Below are 25,058 nucleotides of genomic sequence, written 5' to 3'. Positions count from 1 at the left end.
TCTTTAAAATGCTTTGTAGTTTCATCTTTCACATTTGAATCAACAATTTATCTGGAATTGATTTTTGTGTGTGATGTGTGATTAGAATCCTGATAGTTTTTTTCCTCATGTGTCTATCCAGTGGACCCAGAACCTTTTTCCTTAGTTCACTGCAGTGTTACCCTTTTAATAAATTAAGTGACTGTGTATGTGTGGTTTTATTTTTGCACTCTATGTTTTATTCCATTGGTCAGCTTCCTTGTGCCAATATTGCACAATCTTGATTATTATAGCTTTATAATGAGTCTTGACATCTGGAAGTAGAGATCGTCCAACTTCGTTCTTTTTCAAGATTGCCTCAGCTATTCTTAGTCCTTTGCATTTTCATATGTATTTTAGAATCAGCTTGTGAATTTCCACAAAAAATATGCTTAAACTTTGATTAAAATAGTGATGAATTTATACATTAATTCATGAAAAACTAACATTAGTGCAACTTTCAATCCATGCACATGGTATAGCTCTCCATTTATTTAGGTCTTCTTTAATTTTGCCCAATAATATTTTGTAGTAATCAGTGTAGAGGTCTTATACATATTTTGTGAGATTTATTCCTAGGTGTTCAATTTTGCTACAGTAAATGGTATAGTTTTCTTTTTAATTAAAGTTTATTGGGGTGACAATGGTTAGTAAAGTTTTTTTTAACTTTTATTTATTTTAAGTATGTGTTTTTTAATTAGTTTCAGGTGTACAAAACAATGCAATAGTTAAACATTTCACCCCTCAAAGTGATAACCCCCCGCCCCCATCTATTGCCCCTCTGACATTGTATATATCTATTACAATTCCATTCACTCTATTCCCTATGCTATACTCCATATCCCGTGATTATATATATTAAATTATAGTTGACATACAATATTATTCAGCTTCAGCTTCAGGTGTACAGTGCAGTGGTCAAGCATCTTCACCGTCCATGAAGTGGTCTCCCTAATAAGACATATGACCATCTGACACCCTACAAAATCTTTACAACATTATTCATTATATTACCCAAACTGTCTTTCATATCCCATGACAATATTGTAGTTATCAATTTATGTTGTCTAATCCCTTCCCCTTCTTCACATCCCCACCCTCTTCCCTTCTAGCCACCATCAGTTTTTCCTCTATATCTCTGAGACTATTTATGTTTACTTTGCTCACTTATTCAGATCTTTAGATTCCACATATAAGTGAGATCATATGGTATTTGTCTTTCTCTGACTGACTTGTTTCACTTAGCATAATTTTCTCTAGGTCCATCCATATCGTTGCAAATAGTAAGATTTCATTCTTCTTTATGGCTGAATAATATGCCATTGTTTCTTAATCCAGTCGTCTACTGATGGGCATTTTGGTTGTTTCCAAGTTTTGGCTATTGTAAATAGTCCTGCAATAAACATAGGGGTGCATGTATTTTTTCAAATTAGCATCTTGGATTTCTCTGGATAGATACCTAAGAGTGGAATTGCTGGATCATAAGGTAGTTTCATTTCTAGTTTTTTGAGATACCTCCATACTGATTTCCATAGTGGCTGCACGAATCTGCAGTCCCACCAATAATACACCAGGGTTCGCTTTTCTCCACAACCTCGCCAGCACTTGTTGTTTGATTTATTGATGATAGCCATTCTGACTGGAGTGAGGTGGTATCTCATTGTGGTTTTTATATAAAATTCTCTAATGATTAGTGAGGTTGAGCACTTTTTCATATGTCTGTTGGCCATCTGAGTGTCCTCTTTAGAGAAATGTCTCTTTATGTCCTCTAACCATTTTTTAATTGGGTTGCTTGTTTTTTTGGTGTTGAGCTGAATGAGTGTTTTATATATTTTGAATTTAACCCCTTATCAGATGTATCATTGACAATTATCTTCTCCTATTCAGTAGGCTGCTGTTTTGTTTTTATTGATAGTTTCCTTTGCTGTGAAAAAACTTTTAAGTTTGATGTAATCCCATATGTTTATTTTTTGTTTTACTTTCCTTGTGCTAGGGGATATATCAGTAAAAACATTACTCAGAGTAATGTCTGCAAATTTACTCCCTATATTTTCTTCTAGGAGTTTTATGGTTTCAGGTCTTACATTTAAGTTTTTAATCCATTTTGAATTTGTTCTCATATATAGCATAAGGAGGTGGTCCAGTTTCATTTTTTTGCATGTGTCAATACAGTTTTCCCAGCACCATTTATTAAATAGACTGTCTTTACCCCAATGTAAATTCTTGCTTCCCTTGTCATAGATTAAATGAGCATATATGAATGGATTTATTTCTAGGCTCTCTAATCTATTCCATTGATCCATGTGTCTGTTTTTATACCAGTACCATGCTGTTTTGATTACTATAGCCTTGTAGTATGGTTTGATGTTGGGTAGCATGATACCTCCCACTTTGTTCTTATTGCTCAAGATTGCCGTGGCTATTCGGGGTCTTTTATGGTTCCATATAAATTTTAGGATTATGTGTTCTATTTCTGAGAAAAATGTTGGTTAGTAAAGTTACATAGGTTTCAGGTGTACAACTTCATAATATATCATCTATATATCACACTGTGCATTCACTACCCAGGGTCAGGGCTTCTATCACCATATATTTGATCCCATTTACCCTCATCTACCACCCCCTTCCCTAAATGGTATTGTTTTTAAAATTTTGTTTTCTATTTGTTTGTTGCTAATATATAGGCATAGAACTGATTTTTGTATATTGATTTTATCTAGTAATCATGTAAATTCAATAAAATATAATGTTTATAGAAGACTTTTTGTATATATCCTTTATTAGTTTAAGGAAATACCTTTCTATTCTTAGTTTCCTCAGATTTTGTTTAAAACTAAGAGGGTGCTGACTTTTATCAAATCCTTTTTTTGCGTCTCTTAAGATGTCCACTTCTGTTTTGACTCAGCTCTAGAAACCAATACTACAGCCCTTTACTTGGGCTTGGCTCCTACCCCCACATTCACAAAACTCCATGAACAGAAACTGGACAAATGAGGAATTGAACCAGAAAAGTGGTAGTAAACAGGGAAAGGAGGAAATAAATGCGAGAGGTCTTGATGTTCTGTAATATAAAATATTTTGTATGGTCACCAATGGGTTTAAATGAGATTGAACCAGACTTCTCAATTTTTAAAATGTCTACCACCTTTTGATAAACATTACAAAAACCTCACACCTTTGTTTAACATTTGTTATAGGTACAATAAGCAATTTTCCAAATACAAAATTTAATATTGATTTTTTTTCAAATTTCACACCCAATATTCCCTCATATCCAAAGTCTAATACATGCCCTCTAGAAGCGTACTCTTCCTCACCACTCTCTCCTAGTTGAAAAGCACAGAACTAACATCCATAAAACACCACTGCATAGCTGCCAACCAGCTGGCTATGCAGTCTGTCCTCAATATGGCCCGAGTGTCCCTGGATGGTTGGTGTAGGGAGAAGCATATAAAGATTCTATTAGCAATGGGATTTTATTATTGAAAGGTACAGAGCTGGTCAATTCTGACCCAAGTCGCAGATGACCCTGGTAGAATACACACTTATGGATTTCCAATTTTACTCTTTAAACAGTTTGATACTACGCAATTACTTCAATCTTTGAACATTGGACTGAATTTAAATGAGCCCCAGTGCCCTCTTGTGGACATGAGAGAATATACGAAGAGTATAACTGACTTTTCATTCTAAGGACTGCTTTGTGTATTGTATCTCTGTCCCTCTGGTCTAAGGTGAACCTGATAGTAGAAAGACCTCAAGTCATGGAGCCAGGCAGCGCGTTGACACTTACTAGCCCTGTAAACTTAAAATTCCTTATCTGATAAATGGCAATAATAATAGTACCCACCTTAATGAGGTTCTCGAAAACATTAAAGGAGGTTTAAGGAAGTTCCATTCATAATTTCCTAAGATTTTGTTTGAAAGTATGAATGGGTGTTAAATTTTATCAAATGCTTTATCTGGATCTTATATCCACTTCTGTTTTGACTCTAGGACCTAATATTATAGCACTTTCCCGGGACTTAGCTTTACCCCCACTTTATAGACATCCAATACTTAGCCCTGCACATAGTAGGTTCTTAGTGAATGGCATCTGTGAATATTATCAATAATCTTTACAGTGAATCCAGAGAGCAAGGAAAGATATGTAGAATGCAGTATCCTAAAACAATTTAACTACAAATATGGCACCTTTTTCTCCCCTAATCCCATTCTACCTCATTCCTGATTCCTTGAGGCAAATACTCTTCACTATTTCTTTTTATATTTGCAACCATATTTTTAACAACATGCCTATATGGCTTTTCTTGATTTTTTTTTCCGATGTAGGTACTGTCTACTTACTTGCTATAGAAGATGAAAATTTCACGCTATTATAGTACGCCCCCCCCCGCCAACTCTTCCCCATTTATGATCCCATTTGTATTAAAAATAATTATGTATTTGTATATTTTTGCCTTTTCCACAATAACTAAAAGGATGGACATAGGCATAAAAAAGTGAATGCTAACAAAAGTAATCTAGATTCACATAATTAATGTTGCACTTGAATCTTAAATGAGTCAGAGATAAATTTAAAATGAAAAAGATTACAATTTACAATGACAATAGAGTTTTTATGTAACTTTATGCAACAGTGGTCAGAAAGAATAAAAGGAAAACATTCTATAGTCTTGTCTGATCCAAGACTAAGAAAGATGTGGAAGATCTGAATAATGTGATGTAGATAAACCCAAATGTGCCTCCACATAGACTCATGGGCACAAGTACGAGTAACACACAAAAACTGACCTGATATTTGGTTACCAAAACAGTTTTGTAAAGCAGCTGCCCCATTTCACATTCCCACCAGCAGGGTATGAAGGCTCCAATTTCTCCACATTCTCACTAACACTTGTTGTTATCTATCTTTTGATTATAGCAATCCTAATGGGTATAAAGTGATATGTCATTGTGGTTTTGATTTCCATTTTCCTGATGGTTAATGCTGTTATGAATCTTTTCATGTAGTCATTGGCCATTTGTATATCTTCTTCAGAGAAATGTCTACATAAATCCTTCGCCCCTTTAAAAAATTGAGTTATTTCTCTTTTTATTGTTGAGTTCTAAGTGTTCTTTATATATTCTAGATACAAGTCCCTTATCAGATATATGACTTACAAAAGTGTGCTCCCATTCTTAGTGTTGCCTTTGCACTTTCTTGATGGTGTCACTTGAAACTCAAAAGTTTTCATTTTGATAAAGTCCAATTTATCAACTTTTTTTCTTTTGTTGCTTGTACTTTTGCTATCGTATTCAAGAAACCATTGTCTACCTCAGGGTCATGAAGATTTATGCCTATGTTTTCTTCTAAAAGCTTTATAGTTTTAGCTCTTCCATTTAGGTCTTTGACAGTTTGAGTTAATTTTTAAATATGGTATGAAGTAAGGGTCCGATTTCTTCATTTGCCTGTGGATATACAGCATCCCAGCACTTTTTGTTGAAACAATGATTTCATTTCCCCATTTAATTGCCTTGGTGCCCTGTCAAAAATCAGTTGACCATAAATGCTAGTGTTTATGTCTGGGTTCTCAATTCTATTTCTTTCTATTTATGTCTCTCCTTTTGCCAGTACCATACTTCTTGATGACTTTATGGTAAGTTTTGAATAAGAAAGTGTTAATTCTCCAACTTTGTTCTTCTTTTTCAATTATTTGGATATTCTGGATTTCTTGAATTTGCATACGAATTTTAGAATCAGCTTGTCAGTTTCTGCAAAAAGACAAATGGGGTTTTGATAGGGATTGCATTAAATCTATAGAACAATTTGGGGAATATTGCCATTTTAATAATATTAAGTTTTCCAATCCATGAACATGGGCTGTTCTTCTATTTAGTTAGGACTTCGTTAATTTCTTTCAACAACTTTTTGTAGTTTTCAGAGTACAGTTGAACAAAATGGGGTGTAGGGATGCTGACTCTGCACAGTTGAAAATCCACATATAACTTTTGACTTCCCAAAAACTTAACTGCAGCCAGCCCTCGGTCTCCACAGAGAATTGGTCCTAGGACCCCACGAGGATTCCAAAATCCACGGATACTCAAGTCTCTTGTATAAAATTGCATAGATCAATATATACAGTCAGTCCTCTAAATCTGTAGATTCCCAACAGTGGATCGAAAATATTGATTTTGATCCATGGTTGGTTCAATCCATGGATGTGAAATCTGTGATATGGAGGGTAGACTGTATATTTATTGAAAAAAAAATCTGCGTGTAAGTAGACCCACTCAGTTAAACCCTGTATTATTCAAGGGTCACCTATATATGTTTTACACTTCTTTCTTTGAATTTATTCCTAAGTATTTTCTTCTTTTTGATGCCATTATAAATTGAATTATGTTTAAAAATTTATTTCCTGATTGCTCATTGCAAGTCTATACAGATTATTTTAAAAATATGCACATGAATGCTTTTCTTCTACATTTACTGCAAACTGCTGCCTATTTTATTTCTCTGATCTGTTTTACTAATTTATTTACCTGCCTAACTCCTGAGAACATTTGAGTTTTTGAATCCTGATTTAAAGCATTTTCAAGGTTATTTTTATGTAGATGGGTTTAGTCAGGATAATTAGCAGGTACTTCATTGGGAACTTTTGGACATTTACCTATTTTTTTTCCATATAGAGTTTAATAGATCCAAAAGTGAACTTATTCTTACCTGATCCTTTAGGTTACTCTAGGTCTGAAGTTCTCTGACAGAGAAGGATGATGGAACACATGTTGTTCTTCAATACTGCCCACATTTAGGTTACTCGCAGCAGAGTAGAGAAAATCTGAACACTTCCAGTGTTGATGAGGAAGGGTTAACCTGGGTACTATCGTGTACGATTGATGGGACTGTAAAATGCTACATGTTCTTTGAAAATCAGTTTGCCATTATAAAAAACCTCAGTAAGGGTTGTAACCTTTAACCCTATGATTTCCCTTCGAGAAATCTATCGTAACTCCTAGTATTTAGACAAAAACTTAGATAAAGACCTCATCAGAATTATTATATAGTACAAAAATGTTCAAGTCAATTTAAATGTGCCATAAAAAAAAAATTATCTCTGCAAAGCTGGTGGGAAATGTACCAAATTGTTAATAATGTTATCTCTGAGGAATAGGAGAATAAGTGATTTTAACTTTCTTTATAGTTGTCTCATTCTTCTAATGCTTTAAGAGTGTTAAGATGGATTACTTTTATCACCAGAAAAATATGTTATTAAAAAGTGGTTTGGGAATTTCAGAACACTGCCCAAAAGGGCAAGGAGCTTTACTGACACCGCAATTAGCTATGTTACCCCCAAGCAGGGGCTTCTGATGCTGCTGCTAAATGTCAGCCTGAGGGGGGTTTAGCTCCTCTTCTGTTGGTTCCTTCTAGGCCCAGAAGAAGTTCTTCTTTTTCTGCTTCTTTTTTTTGGTGGGTGGCTGACCCTTATCTCTCAAGGCCAAAAGGCATGAGGTCAAGGGGGAATTGGAAGAAACTGCAAAAATTCCAGGAGCCTTTTTCTTTTCCTCTAGCTAAATAAGAGTGGAGTTTGGCCGCTCCTAAGTTAAACACGTTCTCTCTGTTATCTGTTTTTAAACACATACCTAAATTAGTGTGTCTATTCTTTCTTTACTTTCAAACCACTTTTAAAATACCTAGATGTTCTATAGCAGTGGATTGCAAACTTGAGCAGCACCAAAATACCCTAAGAGCTTGTTAAAGCTCTGATTGGCAGGCCCCACCACTAGAGTTCTTGATTCAGTAGGACTGGGGTGCCAGATGAGAATTTGCATTTTTAACAAGTTTGTGGGTGATGGTGAAGCTGCTTGTCTGAGGACCATAGTCCAGGAGAGCAAGAGAAAGGGAGGTCACAGGATGTAGACAAAGAAAGGTGGTAAGTGGATGGGACCTTAGGGATCTCTCCTAGTTTGAATGTGAAGTGCAGCTGGGTGGGGTAAAGTCAATGTGATGGGTAGTGATAGACTTAGGAGCACAGACTTTGCACTGTGCAGACCCGAGTTTGAATTCTCTCTCTGTGTGGCTGTGTGACTTTGGGCAAGTTACTTAACTACTCCTAAGCCTTAGTTTCTTTAAGTGTAAGATGGGGATGATAATAGTTGTTGCTTCATAGGGTAACTGGAAGAATTAAGTGCTCAATTAACATAGTAGCTGCTCATAGTGAGTGCTCTGTAAGTGTTAGCTCTCATTATCACATACGTGGCCCTGTCACACATGACCGCAGTCCTTTGGGAATGTTTCCATAGGATGAGGCATGTATAGATGTGGACACCGGTGTGTGCTGCCCTGTACACCAGTGGCCTCAGTTGTTTGAAGACTTGCCCTGAGTGTACATACTGTGCGTGTAAATTTCCAGAGAAGTGGGGTGGCACAGGAGAGGGGCAGGGGCTCTTGGTGCCAGTCCCCGGCCTCAATTTCCTTGTCTGTGAACTGAAGGGAATTTCTAAGCGCTCTTCCAGCTCTAAAATTGCTCCTTTCTTGTTGTCAGAGCAATTCTGTGAATTTAGACTTTCTTCTCTTAAACACAAGGTGGCAGCAGAAGACAAGACTCTCAGCTGCCATTTGCTCCATCTAGTAAGAGAACACTGCTATTCCCCAGTTTACACTGTATTATAACACAAAGGATGCAAATGGCTTAAGATCACCACCTGCTCTTAGTGGTTTCTGTGAGGCCAAGGTTTAATGTCCCTAGAATGATGCTTATATCACTATAATCAGGATTTCCTTGCTCTTCCAATATATCCACAGAAGATATGGAGCTACCACTCAGCACCCCCACAACACACACACACACACACACACCCTTTCTCAAAGCACTTTCCATCCCAGCTACTGCTTCTCAGAAAAATACCTGCCAAGTTTTCACCTGTGATATACTGGAAGCTGCATAGGGGTCGCAGCTGTGTGCTTTACATGCTGAAACAACAACATGGAAAACAACTACTTCTTCCTTCTAGGATCTGGGAGGATTTGAGGTATGGTGGCCTGGTAGTGCTCATCCAGGGAAATAAATTTCAAACAAAACACCCTTTTGTTGCTGTTCTTTTCAAATGTGTCCTGGTTACATATGGTGGTAGGAGAGGCAAAGCTGGGGGTTGGAACATTGTTATTCTTGGTTGGATAATGGTCCCCGGCCAGGAGGCTGGGAGTGGGTAGGGCAAAGGCGGAGGCAGGCCCTGAAGTAAGAGGGGCAACCCTGGTGCAGAAACAGAATAAAAGGCCTGTTTTCAGAATCTAGAGAAGGTGCTTTTGAGGGTTCCTAAGGAGAGAGGCCAGATGCAGGTTGGGTGACCTTTAGGAGAGAAATTTCAATCTGAATTCACAGGGAGTGGCCATGAGACCAAAATAGGACTAGGCACTTTGAAGACTTCAGGACAGAAGTCAGTCTAAGCATGCAGGTGGAAGTGGAGTGGAAGGGCTGAAAAGACAGGGTCAAGGGTCTAGTTAAAGGGTTTGCATGTAGACTAAGAGAAACTTGACACACAAATACCAGGAAGAAGTTGTTTAATTGTACACCAGAGACTCAGCAACTTGGCCCATAATCCCCTCAACAGCATTCAACTCGTTTACTGAGATTCACTCCCCTGAGGGTAAATAATGGTTGGTTGTAAACTTATGCAGATTCCTGGGATGCTCCAGACCTGACTGGGGAGGCCATCTCCACAGGAGAGAAAGGAGTGCAGACCATGAACTCATCCTTGGTTTCCAGAGAAAATCCTCTTCCTTCTTTCCTTTTCTTTCTACTAAGTGGTAATAACGGAATAATTAAGGAAAGCAGCAGCAGGACACTGGTCGATTTGAAATGTGGGCCATTTTCTCAAAATTCCCTTGCTTTCCACCCTCACGTGCCTGCTTTAGAGGCACGGTGCTTGGGGATTGAGGGACAGAGAGGGAAAATGCTTAACTTTGGAATTTGGTGGCATTTGGGGGGAGTCACTACCCAAATTGCCTCCAAAGTGAGTGGGGGAGGTGAGGGGAAAGAAAACCTGACATGGCCCTAAGGGGCTTGGTGTTGGGGGAGTACTGCTGTGAACATTGAATCACATATTACTCTTGCAACTTGATGAGGCATCCCCAGGAAGGGAGAATTAGCAGAAAATTTGGTAAAGGTCTTATAACAGACCTGAACTATTACCAACTGGGGAGAGCTTTATGGAGGCTCTAAGGTGGAAAGTGGGGGATATTTTGCTAAAATGCAGGGAAGAAAGGTTGACTGGATCATAATATTGTGTTGGCAACTTCATAAAAGTACCCCAAACCATTGAGCACGCCCACATCTGCATGAACAAGTCCTATAAAACGCTTGTGTGCTTGGCAGCAAGTCACCCACCTCAGGCCAGCTTGGTGCTAAGTTGCTTTAGCAGATGCTGGGTTCCCAGCTCTGGAGCAGGTGGTTGACTCTGTGTCAGAGACTTGTCCTGACTTTCCGTTGACTTCAGAGATCCTCCATGGAAGTGTCGTACTGTCAGTCCTTTCACGATTCCCTAACACAGTTTGCATGTGTGCTTTATCCTCTGAAAGAGAGAGAACCCAACATAAACACATGAAAAAGCTGTTCAAGCTGCCTATGGGAGAAAAGGAAGTTAGTTGCTGATTCTAATTCTAACATTTGGAAGAAAAACAATTTTTGTATCTCGTTGATCACATTTACAGGTAGTTGCTTCATGGGAGGAAAGGAAAGCTGGATAATTGCTGAAGTAACGCCTTTAAAAGAAAATGACTTCATTGTCATTAGGAAACACCCACACAGACAAACCTCTGTCCTTACCTGGTAGGCACTGAGAAAATGTTGATGCTAAGGAGGAAATTTGGAGGATTTGGGATTTTGCTCTTTCTTATCTGGGTCAGACATTGATCATTAAAAAAAGTGATACACTATTGTATAGTCATTAACTGATCATTTAAAATGTTCTGCTGCTATAATTACTGGAGTAGGGATAGAACACTTGAGTTTATCGAGGACCAATGACCCACATTAAAAATCAATCAAAGGCCAAAAATCAATCAAAGCAGAGGCAACTTAATTGACTTTGTTTTAATTTCTAAAAGCCATTCACTGGATAAATATTTAAGTGAAAAATATGAAGCATAGTAACATTTTGCATCCACTTTGGAAAACATTTTAGAAGTTCCTCAAAAGTTAAACATGGAGTTACCATAAGACCAGGAATTCCACTTTTAGACATATACCCAAGAGAAATGAAGACATATATTCACACAAATGCTCATATGAATGATCACAGCAGCGTTATTCACAATACCCAAAAAGTGGGGAAATCTAGACGACTATTAACTGATGATGGATAAAGTAAATGTAGTATATCCATATAATGGAATATTATTCAGCCATAAAAAATGAATGCTACATGCTATAAAATAGAGAAACCTTGAAAACATTATTCTAAGTGAAAAAAGCCAGATACAAAAAGCCCCATATTATATGACTCCATTTATATGAAATGTTCAGAATAGGTAAATCCATAGAAAGTACTATGGATTAGTGGTTGCCAGGGGCTGGGTATAGGGGAGGATGGGGGTGGGGGAGTGACTGCTAATTGATATGGGGTCTCTTTTGGGGTGATGCAAAAATATTCTGAAATTAGATAGTGGTAAGGGTTGCACAACAATGTGAATATACTGAAATATACTGAATTGTACATTTAAAAAATGGTGAATTTTATGGTATGTGAATTATATCACAATAAAATATGAAGCATGAAACTTAATTCAAGAAGTGTATTAAACATTTAAAATATAAGCCAATTATAATTAAAAGTGAAATATGGGGAAAGAGAAAAAGATAATGGGAAGAGATGGAAGAGAAAACACTTGGCACAAGAAAGAAAATAAGAACAAAAGAAGAAAAAGGGAGGCTGATTCCATGAGTTTTGATATAATAGAAAATTTCTTTCGTTGTTCTCTGAAGGTTATTTGGGCTGTGGTCTTCAGATTGTTATTACCTATTATAGCCTTTTGAACTTCTAATTGACAAATTGACCATTGTTTCCAGGTCTTCTGATTGCCCGTTGCCCTTAAACTCTTCAGTGGCTTGGTCTTTATTCCAATGGAATTAATGAACTGAGAACGTGAAATTTGTCTTGGTTTGTAGTATCAGTAAGTGACCAGTGTTGGCTATTACATCTAAAAAACATGTAAACTTAAGCTGAGACTTGTCTGGTAAAGATTCTCCATTGCCAAATTGAATTCCACTATTTATGGTCTTATTTAGAAGCCCAATAGCTGGTCTTTCTTCTGACGTAGAATAGACATCACTCTCACCCAACTGTTAACAATATTATGAGATGAGTAATTAATTCAAGATCTTGGACATGAATTGGTCTTGGCCTCTTCTCAGACACCAAATGAGTAGAAAACTCAGCTTATTGATATAGGGCCTGGCATGGAATGTGATTATGTATAATTACTTCTAATAATCAGAAATGATATTTCATAATGGAAAAAAGACAGTGAGAGAGGTTGGGGAAAAAGTCATGTTAGTGGAAAATTATGGAAACTAGCAGTAAACTAAGAGAGGGTGTGGGTTCTGGTCCTTCTTAGAAGTAACCACAGTCTTCCCTCTTCTTCACCCTCTGTGGTAAATCAATCACCAAGGCTGCTGATTTTGCCTCCTATTATTACTCACATTTCTTCCCTTCTCTCCATCTTTTGTCTTACTCAGTCTCTTTTCACCCCTAGCCTGGTCAATTGCAAGAGCTTCATAACAAATTTTCTAGTTTCTAATCTTGCTCCCTCCACCCACCAAAATCCATCCTTCAGATTATGAAAGTGATATTTCTAAAGTCCAAATCATACCATGTTCCTGCCCCATTAGTTCCCTGTGTTAAGAGCAGATGAAGCTAGCTGTAAGCAGAGGTGCTTGTGGTGTAAGGACTTGGGTTCCCTTACACGTCCATCAGACTTTACCTAACCTGAGCCCAGACCCAGGAACCTGGACGAATCCCTGCACTAAATGGCCTGTCAGCTGACATTCTCCAGTAATAGCACTTTGGTCACAATCTAGGAAAAAAGAAGTATGATTTTTGAAAAAGGAAATCAAAATTACCAGCTAATAGGTATTATGCAATAAGCACATGACAGAAATACAAACACCCAGTGTCCATTCTCAGTGCCAGTCCCTGGGGAAAGTCTAGTTCATAAGCACACTTGAGTTCAGTCTCCCTTCAGTCCTGGTTCTCTGTTCTGGTTCTGGGTTCTTTCATGAATTACATCTGATAACTCCACAAACACAGGAAAATCTGTGAAAACATTTTTACTGGAGGCTTGGGAACCTCCTCTGAGCTAGCCATTGCAGAGAATTTTGTTTCTAGTCGAACTTGTATCATACCCAGAATTCAATGATGAGCTTTTTATGTTCCACTTGACGAAATCCTTTCCTACCCTGTGAAACTTCTGTTCTTTTATTTTTCTTTTTTTTAAATTAAAGTTTATTGGGGGTGACAATTGTTAGTAAAGTTACATAGGTTTCAGGTATACAATTCTGTAATACATCATCTATATATCATATTATGTGTTCATCACCCAGAGTCAATTCTCCTTCCATCACCACATATTTGATCCTCTATTCATTTCATTATCATTAAAATTCTTCAAATAGGTTCCCTGCTGCTACACAACAGGCTTGGTGACTTTCTCACCCCTACTCTTCCAAAGGGATTAGAAGGGATTAGAAATTTAGTACCCAAAGAACCATTCCAAGGGTAACCATAAGGTTTCTCCTGAGTGACACATGCTTGGTCTGCTCTTTGATAAGTGAAAATGCCAGTGATGGCCACAGGTGGGGAAAAGTCTGTATTTGTCCATCCTGCACCACACCCTTGTTGTCCAGGAACTGGCGAGTCACCCCAGTTTACTCTCCATGGGCACTAACTGGGTGTAGGCAAATTACCTTGATGATTAAAGACAGACTGACCAGAGAGGCCCTTCCTTAACCCATCCCCAGCAGTACAGCTTCATCCCAAGCACAGAACATTCCTCACCCTGCAGGCCCAATGGACTGCTCTCAGCTCTGCTACTCTAAGCTCTGCCTGGGTGACTTCTCAGAATTCCTGTCTGCCTCACCTTGTCATTTTTTCACACGATGTGCAAGATAGAGAGATAAGATTTTGTATTCTAGTGCGTGCAAATGAGATTTAAAGAATTTCTCTTAGACTTACTAGAGAATTCATTGGGTTTTTTATGTGTGTGTTTTCCTTATTGTTGTTGTTTTTGGGTTGGGGGACAGTCAGTCTTCAGTCAGTGGCTGGGGTCATCTTGGAAATTTCTTAAATATCATGGGATCTGTTCTGCTAATTCCCAGATCCATGAGGGCCTATGTATGCTAGCAGCTGTCTGCAGAGTAGGGCCCTGGGCCAGAACTTGTCACCGTGTGACCTTGGACCACTCACTGAACCAAGGCCCCCTAGCTGCACTACCCGGAAAATGATGTGGGTTGAATGATCTACTAGTTGCCTCACTCAGACATTGTGGCTATAACAGAACAATGGTGCATGGAGGAATGGGACATGCAGCCTTTTTCCTTCCAAAGTAAATGCTATGATCTGTTTGTAGTAAATTTCCTTAATTCAGTTGTGTTTGTTTTGTTTTGTTTTTAAATCCAGTAAGACAGCTTTTAAAATGAGAGATTTGTTTAGGTTATAAGGAAGTATATAATCAATTCTCAAAAATTACAAGATGATTATTTTGATTTTGTGTGTGTGGGTGTTCCCAGTGAAGAGTGAGAACTAGACTCTTAAGAATCCTATAAAATATCAAATTATCTGAATTTCTGATAAATAGGGGGGAAAGAACCACTGAGCCAATTACAGGTATTTTGGGGAGGCTCAAATCTCAAGAATTGTTTAGGTGCTGAGCTCCCTGAGGGCAGGGACTACACGTATCCACGTGTATGGTCTCCTCTATCCTGTCAGTATCTGACACATAACAGGCGCTCAGTTCATGTCTGTTGTGGTCAAATGAGAGCCTTTTTCGATAACTTTGAAAGACAGGCAAAGGCAGAGTGAGTTCTCCCTTCCTTCCTTTTTCTCTTTTTTCTCTCCTCTCTCCTCTCTCCTCTCCCCTCTCCCCTCTCCCCTCTCCCCTCTCCCCTCTCCCCTCTGCCCTCTCCCCTCTCCCCTCTCCCCTCTCCCCCCCCTCCTGTGTGTTACATAACCTAAATGATTTGAAAGAATTTACTCTTCATACTTATAAAGCTCTATGGAGCCTGCCTGAAAATGAACATATTCCAAACTTATGCTGTAACAAGTGTGAGACCAGGCTTCCATGCCTATTTCAGAGTACTCTTTCATTTGTCTAGAGAATACTGAGATTGGTACAGGTCAGGGAATAAAACTTTTGAGGGCTCTATTAAAATTCCTGTCATTGGAAGTGACATACACCAAATTAAGCAAAAAGAAGATATTTATTGAATCACCACAAGAAGGGCAGGGGCACGCCAGACCCTAGAGATTACTAGAACTGCAACTGGAATGGAGCCCGGAACCCTCTCTCCATCACTCAACATTGACTTTCTCTGCCTGTTGTCTTCCTTCATCCCACAGGCTGAGAACTACTTTCTGGCTGCAAGTGCAGAAATCCTGGGGGAGGCTTCTGATTGGCCCTGCTTAGGTCACATGCCCACCTGTGTGACCAGGGAGGCATTATGGTTGGTGGCATCTTAGAATCATTGACTGCAGTGGGGAAAGGGCAAATCCCCCCAAAAGGGGTGCCTTGCTCAAAAACAAAAAGCAGGGTGCTGGATAAACAATCAAGTGCATCTCCAGGGGCCAGGGAGTCGTCATAGAAACCGTGGACTGAAGGAGAGCTGACGGAGGAGCCTCGGTTTGCTCCTAAAGGTTCAGAAGAGTGCATTCAATGTCAGTGACTTCAATCTGTGCACTTGGATGCATAGAAGAAAAAAAGAATAAATAGACAAAATGTAAAAATAGCAAACTAAATGGTCCAATCAATTCAGCTTGACATTCCCCTCAGTAAATATATGTCCTAACGTGAGAATGAGTAGGTGACATGAATCTCATTGTTCCCATCGCCCCACAGAACAAATATCTCTTCCACTAACTGAGTATACTGTTTAAACATATATCTTTTTCATAGAACGTCGTACTTAAATTCAAGCCAACTCCTTGATTTAGTGCTGGACTGGAAAAAGCAGAGATCGGTTCCAGCACTGGAGGGAAACTGACCATGCTAGGCTTACAAAGAGGCAATTGCCACAGTGGTGGCCTCCTAGATTTTTTAGGGCAATTTTGACTAGTTGTGCTTTTTACCAGATACCCTGACTGATTTTAGGAGTTAAGCTTCTCTAAGATGCTTCTTATGTTTTTGTATGTGCATCTGAGTGTAGTATTCAGAAGAAGTCTCCATTGCACCTCCTTCCTGTTTATGTGGGTACTGGGTAGAAATGGGAAGGACGACTCATGAGTCGATTTGGGAGGTGTGAGGTGTGACATTGTTACAATATAGGAGTCTTTATTGGTGTCGAGCTACTTATATTTTAGCCATTCTTTAAAATTCTGCTTCATGCTTTAATGGGTGTATTTGATTATAGACTCACTTTTGGATCATTTAATTTAGTCTTCCAGCTAATTCTTAAATCCCAAAGTATCAGCCAAGGTGGGATTGAATACCCTAGTAACCGAGGGCACCTCTCTTTTAGAGCAAGCCTCTAATTCAGATAACTCTGTTACAATGATGGGCCCTATATATTGAGCCCAGGCTGAATTCTTGTAATTTATACCCTTTCCTACCCATGTGCTCCCAGGGTCACGTGGAAATCATCTAATCCTTGTTCCTCTTGGCAGCATTTCAAACCTTTGAAGAGACCAGGCATGTCCCTACAAGTCTCTTTTTTATCTTCCCCTGCTTTCTTTTCACCAGTTGTTCTGATGATGATGGTGATAGTGATAATGACACTAGTAATAATGAGAAGCATTTATTGGTTACATATTATGTGCCAGGTGTATGATATACATATATAGAGAGCTATGCATAGAGCTATATATATATAGCACACACATACACATATATTCATAACAACCCTATAAGGTAAGTACTACCCCATTTTATAGAGGAAGAAACTGAGGCACAGAGAGGTTAAGTAATGCCCAAAGTTATACAGCTAGTAAGTAACAGAGCCTAACTTTGAATCCAGGGGATTTGGCTCCTAAGACTTCCTTCTTAACACCATTGTTAGATGACATTCCTCTGATGTGATCCAGGTTGTCCCCATCTCTGTTAGAAGGACATCCAGAAGAAGATACAGTGCTACAGGCGCTGTCTGTCTATGGACTACATTTTTCTACCTAGTAAATCTCTATTAACACCACCCAAGTTTCCACTGGCTGTGTGCTGTACCTCCTAAACACTGAAGCAAAGGGGAGCTCATCAATTTTCTTTACCAGTGCCGTTACGCCTGGGCCTCATTCACTATGTGAAGTTAACTCAGACCAAGCCAATTAGAACCATCGCTACAGCTTTCCCCCAGTCTTTGGGCAAGTAAAACTAGGGACCACATATCATAGAAGAGAATTCCCTTGTGTGTGAGAATCAACAGCTTCTGTTACAGCAATCAGGGTCCATTACTTCCATCTTTGGATCGGAGGTAGCTTTCTGCAGCTGCCGTTACACCTAGGAGAGTTGGCTAAATCATATAGCTTCATTAGTATTTGGTTCTATAACAAGAGCCTTTTATTTTTTTATATCATTCATGATCTATTCTCTAATATTCCCTTTCAGGGTTTGATTAAAGCTGAGAACCTTTGCAGAAATATTGACCAATGATGAAATATGGTGGACAGAAACTCATTTACAGGCAATAAGCAATCTGAAGGCTCTGTGTGTGTTGAAAAATAAACACTTTTTAGAATCCATATTCTATAATGTTGCTATTACAAACATATTAGCTAACTCTGGAAACTAGCCTAAATTGCTGGGACCTTAATTCAATGTCTTGGAAGAAAATAATGGCATTCAATTCAGTAAGACATAATTTGTTTTCTTTTTGAGTCTTCTAGACAGCCATCCTCATATCTATGTTCCAGAGCTCCTGAGCTCACCGTTGAATTCTATCTACACCAATACCACTCTGCTTGCATAATAGAGTTCACATTTCAGTGCAGACTTTAACACTGTAGACGTGGGGATGGCAAAGTCACTGTGCTCAGGAATTTCCATGATTAATAAGAGGTGGTGTAGATGATTAATAAGAAATTGCACATGTTGCCAAATTTTCAAATTTTTCGTTTTAGTATAAACCACTGTACTTCATAAGTCTCATTCATTCATTCATTCATTCAGTGAACAACTAAGGACTCGGAGGCCTATTGATAAGTATTGGAATACAGTAAGACACGATCCTCCACTTTAACCATGTGGCCAAATTTACCATTACCAATACTGGGTTTTGGTAATCAAATCAAATGTCATAATGTGTTTCCTGAGGTGATGCACTAAGGACACCGTATCACCTTTATAGTTTCTTGCCAAACTTGTTTAACCTGAATTTAATCATGAGACAACAATGAGACAAATCCAAATTTTATGCAATATACAAAACTGGCCTGGACTCTAAAAGTGTCAAGGTCAAGAAAAGAAAAAAATAAGTGAAAAAAAAAGGCAGGAAACTGTTGCAGGATAAGAAGATTATAAAAACATGATAATTAAATACAATGAATGAAACTTGATTGAATCCTGGATTTTAAAAAAATACTGTAAAGGTCGTTGTTAGGACCAGTGTGGTGTTAGAATTTCTACTTTATATTATTTTATTATATATCATACAGTATAATATATATACCCTATATTACATATATTATATTATTGTGTTAATGTTACATATTAGAGTATGACAATGATATTGTCATCATGTAAGAGAATGTCTTTATTTTTAGGCGATACATACTGAAGTACTAAGAAGTAAATGTCATGATGCCTAAAGCTTACTTTCAAATAGTTTAGTAAAAAATATTTTTATATATGTATTCATAGAGATATCAATATCTATTTTATATTTTATATTATACATTGATTTTATATTTTATATTAATAGATATATTAATATCTATGTTGTGTGTATGTATACAATCATATATGGGGTCAGATGATTAAGTTCGCGAACTCATCCTAGAAAAAGTGCTGCATACCTCATTGCTGAATATCAATCACTACAGTCACCTTCGAAGTACTCTCCTTGGGAAGCTGTACACTGACGCCAGTGCCTTGTCTACCCTTCAAAGCAATTTTGCAACTCTTTTTCTGGAATGGCCATTAGAGTTGTCATCGTATTACCCTTGATGTCCTGAATGTCAGCAAAATATCTTCCTTTCAATATTTCCTTTATCTTCAGGTAAAGAAAGAAGTCATTGGGGGCCAGATCAGGTGAGTAGGGAGGGTGTTCCAATACAGTTATTTTTTACTGGCTAAAAACTCCCTCACAGACAGTGTCCTGTGAGCTGGTGCATTGTTGTGATGCAAGAGCCATGAATTGTTGGTGAAAAGTTCAGGTTGTCTAACTTTTACACGTGGCCTTTTCAGCACTTCCAAATAGTAAACTTGTTAACTGTTTGTTCAGTTGGTACAAATTCATAATGAATAATCCCTCTCATATCAAAAAAGCTTAGCAACATCATTGCAACAAGTTCGCGAACTTCATTGTCAGACCTCATATGTATAATCATATGTATGATTATTATATTATATTTTATGTATATATGTATAATTATCTTATTAGTTCCCTGAGACTGCTGTAACAAATTACCACAAACTGGGAGGCTTACAACAACAAAAATGTATTTTCTCACCATTTTGGAGGCTAGAAGTCTGAAATCAAGGTGGTGGCAGGGCCATGCTTCCCTCTGTAGGGAGGATCCTTCCTTGCCTCTTCCAGCTTCTGATCGTTGCCACTACTCCTTGGCATGCTTTGATTTGCTGCTGTATTACTCCAATCTTTGCCTCTGTCTTCTCACGATATTCTTCTTTCTGTGTCTTTGTCCACATTTCCCTCTTCTTATAAGGACACCAGTCATTGGATTAGGACCCACCCTAATCCCTCATGACCTTACTTTATCTTGAGTATATGTGCAAAGATCCTACTTCCGAGTAAGGTCACTTTCACTGGTACTAGGTAGACATGAATTCTGGGGGACACTATTCCTCTGGTACGGTAGTATATAAAGATTTTATAGAGGGAGGGAGAGAGGAAACAAGAGGGCATTATGTGGCAAATATTAACAAATGGTGATTTTTGGTGAAAAGTATGTCTTTATTTTACCATTTTTTTCAAATTTTCTGAAGGTTTGAAGTATTTCAAAGTAATATTTCAAAATTTGGGAAAAAATGCTATACCCAAAAAAATGCTATACCTGAGGCAGGAGGACATTGCTCTTGCCCGTACGGTTATCTTGATGTAACGAAGGACACAGTGGAGGGACATACATCATGATGATCTCAGTGCACGTGCGACAGGGACAGAGGTAACAGTGCTAACCTGGCTTAGGCACATGAGGAAGGGCTTCCAGGAGAAGTGACACCCAGCTGAACAGAGTCCTGAGGGACAGTGTAGGAGTCAGCGGCAGGGGTGAGGGTGCACTTGGGGAACTGCCAGCAGACCAGAATGGTTGGAGCAAAGGGCATGTGTGTAAAAATGGTGGGAGTGGAACCTGAAGAGAAGCAGGAAGCATGTCATCACGGACGTTGCATCGAGAGAATTGGTAGTTGCCATGAAGTCCAGGGAGAGCCAAGGTGGGACTTTTGGCAACGTATAACCTGTGGAGAAATCTGGAACAAGCAGTTGGGAGACTGGCAAGATGAGCCAGATAAGAAACAAGGGGCATCAGAGAGGAGAAGGGTGTGTCAGAGCGGTGAAGGAGCTACAACCGAAAGCGCTTGGCTGCTGCGTGGATAGAGAGGTTGGCGAAAAGGGAAGAAGAGGGTGGCCTGGGTGACTGGGTAGTTGGGCAGCCTTCCTTGCAAGGAATACCGAAGGGCTGTAGACAGAGGGTGGTAGAGGAGCATATAGGCCGTGCTCAGTTTGGACATGCTGAACTTGAAGGGCCAAACGGAAGCCCTCAGTGAGGTGACCTGAAGCCCAGGAAATGGACCTTGCCTGGTGAATCGTGCATATATTGGTGTTGAGTGAAATCAAGAATTTTGAGATTTCCCACGTAGAGTATAGAGAGAAGAAGAATGTAGTGACAGATAGAAGACTGGGCACAGAACCCTGAGAAGCAGGGCAGAAGGAGAAGGCCCAGCAATGGAGACTAAGGAGAAGTGGACAGAGAGGGCAGGAACTTGAATATCTGATGTCTTAAAGACAGTGGCCCCCTTTGAACATGGTCAGTCTGTAGCCACAGGAAGGAAACAAGTGAATGTAGGAGAGAAGGCCTCCAGGAGAAAGTCTTGGGTACACTGTACACCACATGGGGCAATGTCCTTCCCTGACAGACTCAGAGTCTCTGGCAGGTTATTTTTAACCTCACAAAGTCAATGTTTGCACTTTGATAATTGTCCTGTCCTGATAGTTGTACTGTCCAATGGCTTGTTATGAGCTCTGGCCTGGGAGGTTACTGTAAGAGCCTAGGGGTGTTATGTGAGAGAGAAACCGGGTGAGTGAAATACAATAATCCTGTAGCCGCCAGCATCCATATCCATGACAGATCAAACAATCAGTGTGCATTGTGTTCCGCAGCTTGCATCACCTGGTCATGAGTTGTCAGTGGAATTTGCGGAATGAATTGTTCTCTTGGAGTCACCCAATATCCCTGAACAATGGGAGCACACATTCTTAGTTTCATATAAGAGCTAATAAGGAATGTTCCATCCACCCAATCAGAAGCAGAGAGCCATCGCTAATGCCACCTGCCTGCTATCCTTCGCTCTCCTTCTCCTTCTCCTCCTCCTCCTTGTCCTCCCCTCCCGCCTTTAAGGAAGAAAAGAACAGGGAGGGAGGGGGTGAAGGAAAAGAAAGAAAGATCCATTGTGCAGAGGCCACTAGAAGAATGACACCACAGTTTGGAAGGAAGATAAATTATTAAATATGGGAAATAAGGATACTCGGGGTTTTACACGTCATAGAATTTGTTCTTATTTTTTTGTTGGTTTTTCTCATTGAAGACTTTTCTAGAAAAAAGGCATTAAAAGTATGAGGTAACTACTGTGAGGCCCTACCTTGCTCATACATTGAGATTTAGGAGCTGAGAAAATCCCCTTTTCCAGGTGCATCATTTCAGGGTGTTTTGGTTGCGTGAAACATAAAGCCCAACTCAAACTGGGTTAAACAATAAAAGAGACTGATTAACTCAGCACTGGAAAGTTCAGAAGCAGTGGTTTCAGTGTCCACTTGATTTAGTAACTTGCCAGATGTCTTTACTTTCTATGGTGTCCATTTCAAACTAAGGCTGACTCCATGTTTCAGTGTTCATCTGCAGAGAGAGACCTGCCCTTAGGACTGGCTGCATGGCCCATGACCAACCCTCTGGCCCAGGAAATGTCGTGAGCCAATTGGCTGAGCCTTGGCTTTCCTGAACCAATCCTGCAGCAGCAGAGGTGGGCTTGCTCTGGAGACATAGTCACCATGTGCACAATGAAGGAAGGATGGAGTGGATATTGGAGCAAAAACCACAATGCCCACTGCTCTCTCGCTTAGTAAGTTCCTTCAAATTCCTGCACTGAGGATTAAAACTCCTTTAAGAGGGCTTTAAGCCCCTCATTCTGAAATTTGAGATAAAATTGAAATAGTAGCAGTGCATTTATACTAAAATGTGTTGAGGAAGTAAATTTTTACTGTCGCAAATGTCAAGTGAGCTAAAAAGTAATTTTAGTTCTCTACAATTGAATTAAATTAACTCTTGACCCCCAATTTCTACATGCTAATAGAAAACTCAAGTCTTTTTGATTAAGATAGATCTGATTCTTCTGCTTTAAAACCCAGTCTTTTTCTTTATTTTTGAAAAGCACTGGTTAGCATTTAATGAACCTCCTTCCATGTGATTTCAAGCCACCAGGACATAGGTCCCTGACCCCCAAACATCCTTAATCTTCTTCTCAGCTTTTCTGCTAAAGAATTTGACCTTCACCATTGACAGTCTGCTTTGGGAGCTTTTCTTTCTCCAGAACTCTGTAGTAGCCCAAGAAAAACAGAGAAACGGGTTTATATGACACCATGGCAACTACCAACTCCCTGGTGGGTGTAAGGATAGATGCCTGCTGACCCGCTCCATCTAGGAGCCAGCAAGGGCATGTTTCTGATCTGGGCACCCCTGGGGGCACTGATTGCCCTCCAGTGACTCAAGACCAGCAGATTCTCTCTGAGGGCTCTATCACTCCAGGACAAGAGCTGTGTCAGGATGTGAGTCAGGAAGCCCAGCCCTTCTTGAGTAAATTCTTAGCCGATTCAAGATTCTTCTCCTCCTCTCACTCTTTTTACTTTTATTTTTTTAAACTGTTTCCCTAAGGATGATCTTGGTTCCTAACATTCTTATGTATGATTTTAACATTTAAGGAGTGGGCAACTGTGGGTTGCTCCTAGTGAGGAAGCCTCTTCTGAGCTGGCTTTGGCTTTTGGCATCTGTCCTTCCTGCTGTCCTCTGCCAATGTCCGTAGGCTACCCCTGCCCTTTGGCTTCCAGGTCCTCATACCATTCTCAGTCCATTGGCTTTCAGCCAGACTCTTGCCTGGTTTCATGGGGGAAGGCTGCGAGGGAAGCCATGGGAATATGTCTGCTGCTCTTCTGTGCTGCTCTGATGCTGCAGGAAACAGGGAGCTGGAGGTGGTGGCTTTACCTCAGATGGTCTCTCTAGCTTGATCTGCCCTGTGGCCATTGTCCCTCACGTCACATAGGGCTCTCTGTGAGAACATCTCCTTGCAGAATTCTTGAGGGGGAGTGGAGGCACAAGCCCTCCTGCTCTGAGACTCTCAAACCTTTCTGAGGGTTTCCGTCATCCCTGCCCCCAGGGTCTGGACTTTCCATCTGCCACCCTGACCAGTGACTTACTCTATCGCTTTCTTGTTTGCTTTTCTTGCAGCCCAGCAAAGATTGTTTTAAAAAAATTACCTCTCTGTCTTGTTTGAAGTTGGGGGTGGGGGGGTTGAGGAGTGAGGTTTACATAATCTTCATTCTTTTGAATCTCCTGGTTCTGGCATAAGCTCTACTACTTAATAGTTTTGCTCTAGGTCTAGACATTGACGGCAGTCATGTGACTTGGAAATATTTTCTCAGCTTCAGCAATGCAGTAGAACGTTCACACAAACTCAATAGTGTGGTGTGCTCAAGCTTTATTTCTTATTGATTTTGTTCCTGGAAACACATTTGGCACAATTTCCCTTTTGTGGGGGCTCCTGGTCCAATTCTCTTGAGGTGAATAGTGATCTATAGAGATCTCATTAGTCACCTTTTTCTTCAGAGATTCTTATCTTTAACATTGAAAAAAATGGTCTTCTCTGAAAAAGTCATTGCATGCAAGCCAAATAGGAAAGCATTTAGGAGCAAATGAAAACTGTTTCTGCTGTTTCCGTAGTGGGCTATTTCTATAAGGCATGGATTAACAAAGTGTTGGTTAAACATTGGGTAAAGTCTGGTTGAATACTTCTAGTGTGTGGTATTGCAACTTCAAGGCCATTTCCTTTTTCTGTGGGAAATCTGCTTTGTGAGGAGGCACCTACAAGTTCTACACTCCTAAAACAGGCTTAGATCAGCTGCTGTGATGGCCAGCTCACAGCCACAACTTGCCTTTTCATCCTTCAGTCTTGTTAATAGGCGGACCTCTTGGTTCCTTCAATACTTAACTGGGAGGAAGCCCCACTGAAATGGTTGGGGCTTTCCTTAGGGTTAAACTTGTGTGTAGTTCTGTTATATTTAGTTGCTTTTCTTCTTTTCTCAGTAGACATTGAATCTAACATTCTAGGAGAGTGAACAATAAACACTCACAAGATGAAAAATATAACTTGGAGAAAAACACCCCAGAGAAAGGTTTTGTCTCCGGGTAGAGAGACA

General features: G+C 39.5%; 1 protein-coding gene and 1 non-coding gene across 3 annotated transcripts in view; one reads left to right on the top strand and one right to left on the bottom strand.

Moving 5' to 3' along the window:
- The window catches only part of SHROOM3 (shroom family member 3), a 286,596-nt gene that overhangs the window by 47,304 nt on the left and 214,234 nt on the right, over positions 1–25,058 (top strand). The gene's annotated exons all lie outside the window — the stretch shown is intronic.
- Positions 23,303–23,433, bottom strand: LOC141570273 (small nucleolar RNA SNORA3/SNORA45 family). Its single transcript, XR_012494278.1, has one exon. It is a non-coding gene; the product is annotated as a small nucleolar RNA SNORA3/SNORA45 family (small nucleolar RNA).

Source organism: Rhinolophus sinicus, linkage group LG02 (genome assembly GCF_036562045.2).
Source record: "Rhinolophus sinicus isolate RSC01 linkage group LG02, ASM3656204v1, whole genome shotgun sequence".
Taxonomy (NCBI): Eukaryota; Metazoa; Chordata; class Mammalia; order Chiroptera; family Rhinolophidae; genus Rhinolophus; species Rhinolophus sinicus.
This window is presented reverse-complemented; position numbering and strand designations above follow the sequence as displayed.